At 47.6% G+C, this 15,300-nt stretch overlaps 1 long non-coding RNA gene across 1 annotated transcript in view; it reads left to right on the top strand.

Moving 5' to 3' along the window:
- Positions 1-393: 393 nt before the first annotated feature.
- The window catches only part of LOC129625423 (uncharacterized), a 47,583-nt gene continuing 32,676 nt past the window's right edge, over positions 394-15,300 (top strand). Inside the window, exon 1 of the long non-coding RNA XR_008701435.1 lies at positions 394-901. This is a non-coding gene — a long non-coding RNA (uncharacterized LOC129625423). The remainder of the gene's footprint in view (positions 902-15,300) is intronic.

The raw sequence follows: 15,300 nt of genomic DNA, 5'->3' as shown, positions 1-15,300 counted from the left end.
TGAGGATTCTGCTGTTGGTATCAGGATGACTGGCGGGCCTGTTTACTGCAGTTTTAGGTATGACAAGGTCAAAAAGTGTCCTTAAACGGGGGGCCATGGAAGTTCCTGGTGAAAATGACTAAATGAGTGAGAGTTCCAGAATGAGTGTGGGCCAGATGCAGTGTGCTGAAGACCAAATAAAGGTGAGGGAATACAAACCTCCTCCTTTGGATAACTTATTCAAGAAGTTTAGTTGTGACCGTGATGATAGAACGGCGGTAATTTTTTGTTTATTTGTTTTTCAGATGGGAAAGTCTTTCTTTCACCTTGTAAGGAATCTATTCCTTCCCCTTCATTCTCTCAAACTATTCTTTTCAGACACACACCCTTCTTCATCCTCTTCACCATTCCTTGTCCAATTTCTCTTACTTTAAGAAAAAAGCACTCAGTCATATTCAGAGGTTAATTTTAATCAGAGGTGACATGTAAAAATAATGATGATGATGATGGAGCTGTAGAAGGAATATGTTTCCAGATAGTATTAGATAATGAAGCAAGGCAGACAACCTCTGAAGCGTTTGGGAGTATCTGGAGGCTTCCTACAGACACACCTAAGATTTCTGTCTGCTCATTCTCTTTTTCTAGTTGGCTCTAAAAATCATTAAATCATTTGTTATATTTTTAAAAAATTGTCTTGCTTAATATCCTGGCAGTGGTGTTTGGGTTGTCTTGCGGTACTATTTTTCTTTGTTAGAATTTTGGCCCTGTGAAGGCTTAAGGACCGACTTAGGTAGGTAGTAAACTCCATTAACAATCTCCTCCCCAAGGGAAAAAGCATTTCCAGGTGTTCCTTTATGGAAGCCAATTTTCTGCTTGCCGGGTCTTGCAGGGGCAGAGGGGCCCACGAGGTTACCTACTAAGGGTAAGGTCTTCCTTGGTTTCCTCTGGGTGGGAAATGACTCTGGCGCTGGGGAGAGGCCTCAGGCCCATCTGTGCACAGGAAGATAGACAGGGAGACGATGGACCGAAAAAGTTCGAATTAAATCTGGGCAGGCCCCTGGGGGCCCAAGTGGCCCAAGCAGCAGGCAAAATGCCTCTTCCTTGCCCGGCCTAGCGCCGGCCTCCACTGGGGAGTTCCAGTCTCCCGTGACCTCTCTGTGCCCTCAGCCTTGAAACTGGGTCGGGGCTGGGCAGAGGCTCAAAGCCTCCCCCGACCCCCCTCTCCATCAAATGCAGCCCATAAATAACGTACTGTAGGCTCTGCTCGACCCCCCACCCCCACCCCGGCTGCTTTCTCTACCACCCCCAACCCCCAGGACCTGGGTCTGCGCCCCAGGCCGGCTGTTCTCGCCGCAGAAGAGAGAGCGAAATTGCTCGAGCGGCTGGCGCGGCGCGGCCTGGCGCCTCTCCCCGGCCCTCCCCGGCGTCCTGCCTCCTCCGGGGCGTTTGTATAGTGGACACCTGCAGCACGGGCGGCCGCCGGGGCTTCCCGACACAAGGCGCTGGTACCTGAGCCCTTGACTGGTAATGTACCATAAACGGCTCCTTTCAGGCCCTTTCAGAGCTGGAGCGCGGAGGTCAGCGTGTCTACAAACCCCTCTGTGTCCGCCCCGTCTCCCGGGCCCCGGGTGCCCGGGCCTCCAGCCGCAGAGCCCGCCGGCCCGTGGGAATCGCAACACTTGTGCCACGGCTCGACCGGCAGGGCGGGCGGGGGAGGGAGACCACCCGCCCTCCCCGGGCCCGGCCTCCCCCGCCCGCCCCGCGCTCGTTCACAGGGCGCAGTGAGTGGAACGAATGGGTGCTGGCGTTCTCGGACGCTCGCGGAAACCAAATGATGAGGCGGGAGGGGCCCCCGCCCCGGGGCCGACGCCCACTCCCCCCTCGAAAGGTACCGGATGCCCGCCTGGACTGGGCCTCCCTCTGTCCCCCTCCCCTGCCGGCGTGCGCGGCCTGCGGCCAGAGGCCGGGCTCCTAGGGGCGCGATCCTATTAGGGGCGTTAGAGGGGAGTGGTGGTACCTGTGGCTCCGGTGACCTACAGTATGCGACCCAGGCCGAGGCTGTCCGCAGACCTGCGTATTCGGGGCCAGCTCGGGCGCCGGAGGCGCTGTTGCGAAGGTCGCTGGCCGTGGAGACGAGGCAGCCATTCGCCATCTCCCAGGGCAACTTTGCGCCCTTTTAGCGCACGCGGCGCTGAAACGTAAAGGTGGATAAAGGGGAAAGTGTCTCTAGTGTTTCCTCAAAACATCGTCCGGATATTTTCCCGAAATGGGGTGAGGGCATGTCATGGAGAGGACATGTTATGGAGAGGACACCCCCTCGCAAGACAGTTAGGACCACCTAACTTGTCAACCAAGTTTCCATCTCCCTGGCTGGCAATGGGGACAGAGAGGCGAGAAGACATCGCAGGCGCCCGAAAACTGCTAGCGTCCGGGATCCGCGGGGGTCGCTGGCCAAGGCCACTCAAGTCCGGCGAGCGAGCCTTCGGCCAGCTGGAGAGCCGGCCCGGGAGGCAGGTGGGCGGGCGGCGGCGGCGCGGGAGGGAGCGCACGGCCAGAGGCCAGTGCTCAGGCGCGGGGCGCCCCCTCCCGGGGCCGCAGGAACCCCGGGGTTACCTGGGGAGCCGGGCTTTGTCGGCCGCGCTGGCTGTCGGCGGCCCCAGAACTAATTAAACGTCTCTTTTGGCGGAGGGAAGGCTCGCGTCCGGCGGGGGCGGGGGCAGCCCGTGGGCACGGGAATAATCAGCGCCATTCTTGCGCTTCCACAAAACCCGCGGCGCAGCTAGAAGTGAACAGCGGCCGCCTGAATGGCAGTTTCAAAAGGCGACACCTGCAAGCGCGGCCGGTTGTGAATTGAATGGAGTCAAACGCGGCGCCTGCTCGTACCTGAGCCGCGAGCTATTAGTGTCAGGCGCGCCCGGGCGCCGGGCAGGGAAGCGCGCGGCCAGGCCGCCCGCGCTGAATGCGACAAGCTGCGGCGCGGCCGCTCCATGGGAATGTCGCCACTTGTGCCGCTCGCGGTCGGGAGGGGGTGCGCCGCCCTTTCAGAGACAGACACAATTAGGCAAAATGCTCAATGAACATTATAAATGATGTGCGATCGCTCTGCAGATTGCCTGGCAAATCAAATTATATGGTCGCTCGCGGGCGATTTCCATGTGCTTTAAAAACTTAAACAGGTATTCGCTGATTAAAAAAAAAAAAAAAAAAAAAAAAGCCGACCCAAGGATTCCGGAAAATACGACTGAAAGCCTCGGTGTTGAATATTCACACGTCCCCTTTGTTGGAGATTGACTTCACAATGGGCTTGGGGAGGGGGCGCGTTTGCATGAGACACATTTTTTACTGTCTTACATACTGCAGAGGACGGCACCAGAAGTTCGCATTTATTACAACTCACAATTACAGTGGGACCCTCTTTTTCTTTTAAGACTAAAATTCTTATAATGAATGGCTTGAAAGCTACTGTCATTCTAATCAGATGGGCGAAACATTCTAATCAGATGGAAGCAGGCCCGGTGCGCTTTGGGGAGGGGTGGAGAAAGACCCGCGCTTCTGCCTGGCACTGAGTGCTAACACAGGAGGGAGCTGGCTGGGGGAAGCCGGGGCTCCGCGCTCCACACAGCCCAGACTCTGGGCCTGGGGCGCAGCCGGAGGCTCCCCGGCTGCCCACAGGCCTCCCCAACGCCGGCTGCGCTCCGGGAGGAACAGCGCGCCGAGTTAGCACAAGCGAGCAGCGCCCTGCGCACTGCGCCCAGGGCGGCTCCGGCCACAGCACTGGCTTCGGGGGCACCACGGGCATCCTGGGCACCCTCGCCTCGCCCCACCTTGGCCCTGCGCTCTGCGGCTGGCGACTCTGGAGAAGGGGCAGCTGGAGGCGCCCAGATTGCTCGGACCCCCGCCGAGGCCGGGAGCTGCGCCTCAGGCGAGGGGCTGTCACCGAGGAAGAGCACAGTCGATTTTAGCTTCTGAAAAAGGGGGCAAGGAAGCGGCAGCAATCCGCTGCCTCACGTCGCTGCCGACCTCCATCTCATTTTCGATTTTCTACTCTTTTGGTTTTCAGATAATTGGGCCAGAGGGAGGGGTGCAGAACCTGGATCCTGGGGACAATTGGCAGATATATATCTATGTATCTTGCTGAGGAAGGACCAGCAGAAAGGAAGACTGGAAATCTGACTATTTGGGTTGGCTTTTGTCACTTATTCACTGTGTTCTCTTGGGCAAGTAGCTTAACCTCGGGGTTAGCTTCTTTATCTGTGAGATGGGAATAGTATTACCAACGAGTGATGTTTGCCTTCGAGGATTTTTATTACTTAGTTGGGAAGGACAATCTTTATGGTAGGTTGTTATTGTTTGTTAGCCTTAAAGTCAGGAGCTATACACAAACTCCAAGATAAAATTTCTCACAAACACGAATCTCGGAGTGCTGGGCGCGAGGCGGAGGGCTTCTCACCCATCTCCCCTCTCTGTCCCGGCAGAGAAGACTCGCCTAGTTGGGACAGGAGGCCAAGAATGCTTTCCCCAACTGCTTCTACGTGAGAAGAGGTGCTGGGAGTGACAGGAGGAGAATTTAACCAACATACAGCCCACCTGACAGCATTTGTGTGAGTGTGTGTGCGCGCGCATAGGCGCGCGCCTGTGTTCAGAAGGATTAGATCTCCAATAAATTGACCATTTTCATCTATCATTATCAAAAGCTTTTCTGCTGGTAGCAGTGACTACTCCATGAACAGCAACTTATGAAGCTCATTTCAAGAGTTAAGATGGCATGTTTCATTGAGAAAGGGCATTTCTTTATTGCAGTTCTGGGGCATGAGAGTTCTGCAATGGGGAAAGTTGGGGGATCCCGAAAGAGCCAGGTGCGCTGGCCTTGGTGCTGAAGGTAGCGGCCAGGCCTCTGGAGGCAAAGTCCCTCCGATCAAGGGCCATTGTTAGGGGCTGCTCTAAGAAACGTGATCACACCCTCTTACTACCTCCTGCCTAGAGTGTGAGCTTGTTTCGTGTGTGTGTGTGTGTGTGTGTGTGTGTGTGTTTAAAATGGGAACCGCATGCTAACGCGCAGTGCCTGGAATATAAACAAGCACTCAATAAATTTTAGTTACTAAATTTCAGTTAATACTTGGACACCTTTCTCTTATCCCCTTCCATGAGTTACTTGTTAAATTCAATGTGGGAAACTTTTTACTAAGTAATAGTCTTAGGATATCTTAAAAGTACATGAATTTTTTTTCTAGCTTTCTGTCCATTGGATTTAAATATTATTTTGGGAGAGTTTGGATAGAGAGCAACATTTATCAAAGCCAAGAGTTGTTCACCTCATGTTCTACTTTTGAATGGTAATTTGGTTCTGTACTATCTCTGGGTGCAGAATATGGTGATTCTATCTCAAGAAAAGAGATGATGACTGGGGCAGAGAGTTGTTAGAAAGGTACATGTGGTTTTAATTAGTGATTTTTTTCTGAGGTCTCTGAGAAAACAGTTTGTACTGAGTTACACTGATGATTAAGGCTTCATGCATGTCATTTGTGGGGAATATTTCCCTTGGGCTAAAACATGGTCAGAAAACTAAGAACCAATATTTCTGTTCACTTTTCTGTCACAGGATCAACCATTAAAAATCAACCTGCTCATTCAAAATAGATATCAGGTGGAATGTGCACATATGTGTATTTTAGTAAGATAAGAAATAAATAAATGTGACTATTTGGGTTGAAAGCAGGAAAAATAAGATGTATCTGGGATTAAGTTCTGTATACTTGCTATGGGTGGTCTCAAGTTCTGGCTTCCAATTTCCCAGCAGTCGATACAAAGAGGGAACACAATAAATCCTATGATTCACCAAAAAGAACAGCTATTTAAGTTACTGATGCCTGAGAGAATTTCTTCCATGTGTCCCCATAAAATGACGATGCCATGAACATTGACCTCAACAATGTCCCTAAAGCAGATAGATTTGGGCTGTGAGGACTGGCTATTTTTGCTGTTCATTGTAGCCCTGCAGTATTCTCTTTGTCTGAGTAAGGATAAAAGTGCTGAGAAAGGAACCCAGCAAATGTCATGCTTACCCACATTTTTAAAGGGATACTGAAATCTGAGTGTTGAAGACAAACCGTCTGGGAGTCCTTACAGTACAGTTGTTGCAGCTTCTGAAAAATTTGCAAAAATGCTCTGGGTACCCAGCCTGGGATCTAAGGGAAGATCAATGGCATGGCTGCCATTGGAGAAGACGTGTTTGTGCTGGAGCCCTCGTAGCCATCTCTGGGCTCCAGCTTTAGTGCTGATAAAAATCATCTGTTTAAACTTCACATTCCTAGGCCCCTAACATTCTGATTTAGTAGATCTGGGGCCTCAAACATACATCAGACCTGAGACTACCCAGACCTACTAAAATATGTGTGTGTGTGTGTATATATATATATATTTTTACAATCACTCTAGGTATGCAATGAGATCACCAACATAATTTCCATTTCCTCTGGGACAGAGTTAAACCACAGTTTCCAGCCTCTTCCACAGCTGTGTGAGACTGGGTAATTGAGTCCTAACCAATAGAATGTCAGCAAAATGATGTAGATCCCTTCTAGTGCTGGTCCCTAAAACCACTTTTCCCCACTTTGGCCATACCACATGGCTTGTGGGATCTTAATTCCCTGACCAGGGATTGAACCCCTGCCCATGGCAGTGAAAGCATAGAGTCCTAACCATTGGATGGCCAGGGAAGTCCCTTAATACCACACTTGACTCCTCTAAGTTGGTTTTTCCCCTGTTTTGTTATCTGCAGAGCATCTGGCAGAGGACTCTGTGGCCCTGGATGACTGCAGAGAAATTAGGTGGAGAGAACTTCAGCCACTGGATGGGAAGACCATCCTTTACAAGTTGCTAAAGACCCCTGGACTATGAAATGAGCAATGACTAGATCTTCATGCTATTAAGCTACTGAGACGTGGGGACTGTTTATTATAGCTTCTAGCTTTACTGGCCCTAATACACCAGGTTGATTCTAAAAAGGCACCATAACCATATTCAGTGAAGCACTACCTTAGACAAAACTATGGGTAAGAAACTCATTCAGCCTTCTGATGACCATTCATTGAAAGTGAAACTGTAGTCACTCAGTCATATCTGACTCTTTGAGACCCCATGGAAAGTGGCCCACCAGGCTCCTCTGTCCATGGAATTCTCCAGGCAAGAATACTGGAGTGGGTAGCCATTCCCTTCTTCAGGGAATCTTCCTGACCCAGGGATCAAACCCGGGTCTCCCATACTGCAGGCGTATTCTTTACCATCTGAGTCACCAGGGAATTCATTAGCTTGTAAGAATAACTCAGATGATAAAGGCTCCCAGATGTAGTCCAGGCGAATGCAAGAATGGGGAGAAGTTTCTCTCTGTGTGTGCCAAGTCACTTCAGTTGTGTCTGACTCTTTGAGAACCTATGGACTACAGCCCACCAGGCTCCCCTGTCCATGGGATTCTCTAGGCAAGAATACTGGAGTGGGTTGCAATGCCCTCCTCCTGGGGATCTTCCTGACCCAGGGATTGAACCTGTGTCTCTTATGTCTCCTGTATTAGCAGGCAGGTTCTTTACCACTAGTGCCAACTGGGAAGCCCATATACTTGGAAGTCATGACTGCTATGTTTTCTGAATATTTCCCTCCCTCTCTCTTGTCCTTGATCCTGTAACCACTGAGGGAGAAAGATGGGTCTCAGGAAAAAGGGAAGAAGAAGCACTCACGTATGAAGACAGACTGACCCACATATGGGGGCAGACACTGTAGTTAATACTTTCCATGCATCGTCTCATTTATGCTCACACACATTCCTTCAAATCTGACATTCATATTCTCATTTTACATTGAAGACTCTAAAGCTTTGTTGGAATGATTGCTCTAAGCATTTGGAAACTTACAGGTGAGCTTATAGCTCTGCTCTTTTAAGGAATCTTGGTTGGTGCTAGAAGTAACCCTGAGCTGTGCATCTTCTCAATGGGAAGATAAAGGGGTATAAACTAATGTTTAGTGGCATCCATGGACTCAACCAGCAGTTTGGGGAGATAAACAGATTAACTGACCTGGTTCTGGGAGGAGCTATTCCACAGGGACCCAAGATGAACCTCTTTGGACTTGATAACCTCCTTGAACTCTGATCCTGGGAAAGGGACATGTTTTGTATAAAGAGCCTTAGAAAGACTCTATTTTGGGCTCTTGAAAAATCCATCTCTAGGGATCAATTCTAATGAAGCAGTTTGAAATAGGCAAAAGGCTGTACATGAAAAGCTCTGCCATGACACTGCCTGTAGATAGAAAAAGACGAAATAACCTAAATATTGTTCAAGTTGATATGCCACTTACTGATGCACCAGTAAGTGAAATATGTGGTCATTAAAATAATTACAGGGAGAGTTTGTAAGAACTTTGAAAATGCTTACAGAATAATGTGAAGTGAAAGATATTAAAATACAGGTTTGAATACATCTGACTACCATGAAAAATAAGACATCAAAAACTAGTCATGGAGAAAAGATAGGAAAGAAATATACCAAGATATTAACAGTATTTGTCTTTAGGAGAAAGAATTTAGAGGTGATCTCCCCACCCCCCACCCCCCCACAACCCTTATATGATGTTTTTCAAATGTTCTCTTAAGCTCTTGAATATGTTTTCTAATGGAAATTCATAAAAAAAGAAAATTTCAGGGAATTCTCTGGTAGTCCAGTGGTTAAGACTCTGTGCTGCCAAATCAAGGGGCATGAGTTCAATCCCTGGTCGGGGAACTCAGATCCCACGTGTGTGTGTGTGGTGCAGCCAAAACATTAAAAAGAAAACTTCAAGTGCAAGGAATTTGTTTTTAAGGAAATAGTTAGGAATTAACACTTCAAACTTTTCATCTTAGAAGTGTGAAACACAGCACACAGACAGTAAAATGTATAAACTATACAACTCAAGAATTTATCAGTCAACACCAGGGTGAAGAAACAGCATGGCCTGTCCCCCAGAAGTCCCCTCCCCTCCCCTCCCCCCACCAACCCCTTTCTGGCCCCTAGGAGCAATGCATTTTACACTTCTCTGGGAACCTCTTTCCCTTCTTTAGAATTTTGTCTCTAAGTCCGAATCCACAAGCGCTCTGATTTCATCTGTTTTTTGGATGTCATGTAAATGGAATCAGACAACCTTCCTTTCTGTCTGCTTTCTTTTCTCCAGCACTCTGAGCAAGTGCACCATCCATGGTGCTGTGTTCACTGCTCTGTAGTATCGCATTGTATTCATGTGAATACACCCACCTTTCTGTAGCATTCTGCTATAGATGGTTCCAGTGTGCGCCGCTATGAGTGATGCTATGAGCCCTCTTGAACAAGTCCCTTAGTGCACACCTGCAGACACTTCTTTGACTATAGACCTAGAAATGGAACTTCTGGGTCATGGAGTATGTGTGTCTTTCACTTCAGGAGATAACTCCAAACTATTTTTCACAGTGGTTCTGACAGTTTATACTCCTGGGAGCAGGAGGCATGTACTTGAACTCTTTTTGAAGTGGGAGCATATGGTTCATAAAAGGAGATTCAAGGAATTGGTTTTCAGCCCTTTCCTTTCCAGGGACAGAGTGGGGAAAATTTTTGTATCAGATTATAGGGTCTCCAAGACTCACCATGGGGACCACCACCTCTGTATGTTGGCTGACCAACATCTAAGCTGACCTCAGAGTAAATCTGCCAACACAGTGAAAGCAATTCTCCACCCAGAGAACTCAAAGACAGTCAGAAATAACACTGGGGTGAAAAGACTTAGATGCTGAAGAAAGAGTAAAACTCTGGATCTAAATGTATCTCACAGATGAAATCTTTTTCAATAGTTCTCAATCTGTGACCTTTAGGAGGCCATAGAGGTGATAACTGGGGTTCATTGAGTATTATTTTCAATATGAAATAAAAGCTTAGAGAAACCAACCATTTACTGAGGATTGAAAAGGGTAGGATTTCTAAAGCTTTCCAGCTTGACTCTTGCCTGGAATTATTAATAGATGAATTCATAGTGAGAGTCTGGTTAATTCATGCTCATTAGGAGCTTTGGCTGAAAGTCAGATGTATCTCTGATGAATAAAAATAGAAAAATTTGCTAAAAATTAACATATGCATAATTTCTCTCCTCCCCCCGCCACCCCGGCCTTTTTGGGCTGTGCAGCATGTAGGATCCTAGTTCCCTGACCAGGGATGGAATCCTTGCCCCCTGCAGTGGAAGTGGGGAATCTTAACTACTGGACTGCCAGGGAAATCCCCATGCATAATCCCTTAAGCCTTGGGCCCATGAGGTCCATGATGATGAAGAGGTTGGGAAGCATGGAAGGGTTTATCAGGCAGAACATGGGAGCTCTTAGCAACCCCCAAACACACCCACAACTGCTGGCTCCAATAACTCCTTCTTGGTCATTCTTATTTGCTTGGGCAGGATCTCCCAGGGGTTCCCTCGTGTGATGATGATTTTTAACTATACTTGGGGGACACAGGGTCTTAGCCTTTGACTGGCCTGTTCCATCAAAGTACAGTAAAAATCACGGAGATGGTACCTCTGTAGGAAATACACCTTGGGAGACAGAATGGATGTCAGCAGATGATGAGTGGAAAGACTGCATTCATTTTCTGTGGCTGTCATTCAGATGACTGCAAACTTGGTGGTTTCCAACAGTGCGAATGTATTGTCCTACGGTCTGTAGGTCCAGCCTGACACAGGCCTCACTGAACTCAATCAAGATGTCAGCAAGGCTACATCCCTTTAGGAGGCTGGTGAGGGCTGGAGAGTGGGTGATGGGGGAGGAATCTGTTTTCTTGCCTTTTCTGGCTTCTGGAGGCTCCCACATTCCTTGGCTTGTTGCCCGTCTTTCCAGTGACATAGCATGCCTCTAACCAATTTTCCCCCTTGTGACACTTTCTTTTGCATCCTTTTCCCACTTTTAAGAACCCCGTGGTCACATGAGTCCCTCTAGCATTCTCTGGGGCCATCTCTCTGTCTTTCAGCCAGCTGATTATCAGCTCTAATTCCATCTGCCACCTTAGCTGCCCCTGGATGTGGAACTTACCACAGTCACGTGTTGCAGGAACCAGGGTATAGCTATTCTCAGCGTGCTGTTATTCTGCCTACTGCAGACCATTCCTTGCACAGGCTTGATTAACGAGGGGCGAGTCTCCAACAGGGCGGAGCCCTGGGCAGAGGCGGGGAAAGTATAAAAACAAGTGCCTCCCTGCTTGTTCCTGATCAGGCAGAGGTGCAAAAGGGCGATTGAGTCCTGTAAATGACCTGACTCTGCACTGCAGTCCTGGAAGGGACATCCTTGGGTTAACTGAATTACCTATCAACTCCCCAGGTGTTTTCAGGCCACTGCCTGACTTGTTGCTGAGACACCGATGTGCTGGGTAGTGGTATATTTGAGCCCTCTCCTCTTGCATCTCAGGAGACATATTGTCTGGAATGTTTCCGGGTGATAGAGGGACTGTGTGTGTGTGTGTGTGTGTGTATGTTAGTCGCTCAGTCACGTCTGACTCCTTGCAACCCCATGGACTGGCTCCCCACCAGGCTCCTCGTCCCTGGAATTTTCCAGGCAAGAGTAGTGGAGGGGGTAGCCATTCCCTTCTCCAGAGAATCTTCCAGACCCAGGCATGGAACCCAGGTCTCCTGCATTGCAGGCAGGCTCTTTACCGTCTGAACCACCAGAGAAGTCCAGAAATACCAGGTGGAGGGACTAAAAATACTATATATCAATGTGGTCATAACAGCTACAGTGAACCTGCTATGTGCCAGACGTCAGCCGTAAGTCCTTCATAGGCTCTGTCTTAATCTTTGCAAAAGTAGGCATCATCTATTATTACACAGATTTAGAGATGAGGAAAACAGGCAGGTAGCCCACCCCGTTGGCCCTCACCCTCCTGCAGGCAGGGCCACATCCGGGTCTTTTCTGGAGAATGCTTGCCTCTGAACCAGGAAGCTTTGGGGTTGCACTTTCTCAGCTTTTGCTAAGCCTCACAGAGCGCACTTGGCTGTCTGTACGTTCTTCCTGCCAGCCTGGCAAATGGAAGCAAGAAGTCGTTACATTTCTAATTGAGCGGATTTAAAAAAATGCCAGTTCCCAGGAACGGATGGCAGACTGGCCCTAGGTGCCACCTGGCCCCTTTTGAGGCCACAGCGAGGCTGAGAGGGGCGGGGGTTGGGGGTGGCCAAGGGATTTAGGTCTCCTTTGTCCCCAAACTCTCTTGTTTGGGTGGGGCGGCATCTGTTGTGGGGGACGGCTGTCCTGTAATGAGGCTTATGGTGCGGCCGTTTCTGCTCCCTGGCCTCGTTGGCATGGGACCAGCCTTTCCAGGATGGGTGTGAGCCTGGTGCCCTCTTTTTGGAGGAGGAAGGTCAGAGCTCTGGAGACTGGCTTTGCAGACCTTCGTTCTGACACTTCTTTTTACTACTATGGTTCTCACTGGTCTCTCCTGCTGGAATCCCCACACAACCAAGGACCAAGGTAAGGTGCCTGGCTTCCACCTACCTCAGTATCTAAGCTTGTACTGTTTCTGGGTTCAAATTATTTCCTGCATGTTACTGTTACCACTCAAGGAATTTTCTACAATGCAAATACCATCCTTATTCTTTGGTATCTCTTCACTCACCCCAGTGCTGAAACAGAAGAAGCACATATATAGTTGCTCATTTATTTATTATTTATTTATTTATTCTGCTGAATTCTAGCAGAAATTAAGCTGTCTGGATTGCTGACATACATGGACATCTGGTAGAAATAACAGATCAGCAACTTATGAGTAACATGTATAAATATAAAATGCTTTTCCTGCTTTACTGAAAAATGATTTTCCATTACTTACATTTTATCCACTGAAACAAAGAATCATGTCAAAAAATTCTTCAGCTGTTATGTCAGTAACTCCTTTATATTTCGTTAATGTTACGGCCTTCTCCTTCTTGAAAATGAAAACAATTCAGGCAATTCTGTTTTCCTTTTGTCAGCCATCTCAGAGAGACCCCCAGACTTAGAGCAGTGATATTAAGTCCTCCCTGGGGGGCTCAAACTTTCCATTCTGTCCTCGGATCGCTTTTGGTGAGGAGTGGAGTGTTTACGAAGAAAGGGAAAGTGGATGTTATAAGAAGCTTAGGGAGTGTGAGACTGGTTTACTGATAAGGAAGCATCACTGGGAGATGTTCTTAAAGCATTATACCTATGTTTTAAAACATTATACCATAAACAAAGATGATTGTCTTCTTGTTAGAGCCACTTGATTCCTGATCACCTCCCCCAATTTCCTTCACTGGCATCCACAGGGAGCCTGGCAAGATGGTTGCCATTGTGGACCTGCAACCAACAGCCCTGAATGAAGGGGACCTTCCACCCAAGATCTGTGAAGCCTCTCCTCACCTGACCTGGTGATGGGAGTCACAGGCCAGCTGACACCAGTGAGTCAGAAAGCCCGAGGCCAGAGCAGGAGACTCCTCTGACACCAGAAGCCTTGACAATAACTGCCGTTAGGATTTCCATCTTTCCCTTCCCTCCCCACCCCCCCACAGTTGTGAGTTTAGAGCTGTGAGTGGGCTCTTTTCCAAAGTACTTGGGGCTCTAAATTTCATAACAGCCCCTGGAAGTCCTTCTGGGAGAGGACAGCCTTCACTTCAGCATGTTTAACTGTTCTGGCAGCCCCATCCTGCTGTTTGCTCATAGTGAGCTTAGGATATACTGCAATCCTGACTCCCCGCCCCCTTTCCCTGGTGTCTCTATCAACACCTGTCTCCCCATCCCATACTTGTGCAGAGGGTTTTCAGAATCTGTGAGCTGGAGGTTAGGGCAACAGTACATTTCATTTATTGGTGGGAGCCCATCGTTCTACCTGTTTGAGTTTTGCTTTGTTTTTGGCCATGTGACATGCAGGGTTCTTAGTTCCCTAACCAGGGATGGAACCCATGCCCCCTGCAGTGGAAGCTTGGAGTCCTAACCACTGGACCCCAGGGAATTCCCATGATTTTTTTTTTTTAACAGCTTTATTCAGGATTAATGAACATACTATACAAGCCCATTTAAAGTGTACAATTCTGTGGCTTTTAGAATATTTAATATACTATAATATACTATATACTATACTTAATATACTATATCTATCGCCAGAGTCAATTTTGAACATTTTTATAATCTCCAAAGCAACTCCACACCCCTTAACTGTCACACCTCTCCCCGGCTTCCTCATCCCTCCAGCTCTAGATAACTACTAATCTCCTTTCTGTCTCTGTACATCTGTCTGTTCTGGACATGCCATACAATCGGAATCATGCAACATGTGGTCCATGTAACTGGCTTTCTCATCTGAGCTTAATGCTTGCAAGGTTCATCCATATTGTACATGTATCAGTCTTTTACTTCTTTTTTAAAATTTGGACATACATTGTATAATTTATTTTTAACTTTTAAAAGTGGGATTGTAATTGGTTTACAATAGTACATTAGTTTCAGCTGTACAACATACTGATTCACTACGTTTTAGATTATACTCCATATAAAATTATTATAAAATATTATTCCTTTTTTCAAATAATATTCCATGATACAAATATATCACATCAGTTGGTGGACATTTGGATTATTTTCCCATTTTGGCTATTATGAATGATACTGCTGTGGACATATGTGTACAGATTTTTGTGTGGACATATTTCTCTTATGTGTACACCTAGGAGCAGACTAGGGTAATTTTATGTTTACACATTTGAGGAACTGCCAGAACATTTTCCAAAGTGGCTGCACCATTTTCCTTCTTTACCAGCAGTATGGGCTTCCCTGGTGGCTCAGTGGTAAAGAATCTGCCTGCCAATACAGGAGACCTGGGTTCAATCCCTGGGTCAGGAAGATCCTCTGGGCGGAGGAAATGGCAACCCACTCCAGTATTCGTGTCTGGGAAGTCCCATGGGGGAGGATCCTGGCTGGCTACAGTCCTAGGGTCACAAAGAGTCAGACATGACTTAGTGACTAAACAACAACAATCAGCAGTATATCCTCCACACCCTCTCCAACACTTGTCATTTTTTTTTTAATTTATTATTATTATTATTTTTTTAATTTTTAAACTTTACATAATTGTATTAGTTTTGCCAAATATCAACACTTGTCATTATCTGTCTGTCTGAGAATAGCCCCCGTAGTGGGTGTGGAGAGCTGTCTCATGGGTTTGATTTGCATTTCCCTGATGGCTGATGGTGTTGAGCACTTTTCATGGGCTTATTGGACATTTGTATATCTTCTTTGGAGAATTAGCTATTCCAGTAGTTTGCCAATTTTAAAAATTGGGTTAATTT

The sequence above is a fragment of the Bubalus kerabau genome, chromosome 13 (assembly GCF_029407905.1).
Source record: "Bubalus kerabau isolate K-KA32 ecotype Philippines breed swamp buffalo chromosome 13, PCC_UOA_SB_1v2, whole genome shotgun sequence".
Classification (NCBI taxonomy): domain Eukaryota; kingdom Metazoa; phylum Chordata; class Mammalia; order Artiodactyla; family Bovidae; genus Bubalus; species Bubalus kerabau.
The sequence above is the reverse complement of the archived record's forward strand: the minus strand, read 5'-3'. Positions and strand labels throughout refer to the sequence as shown.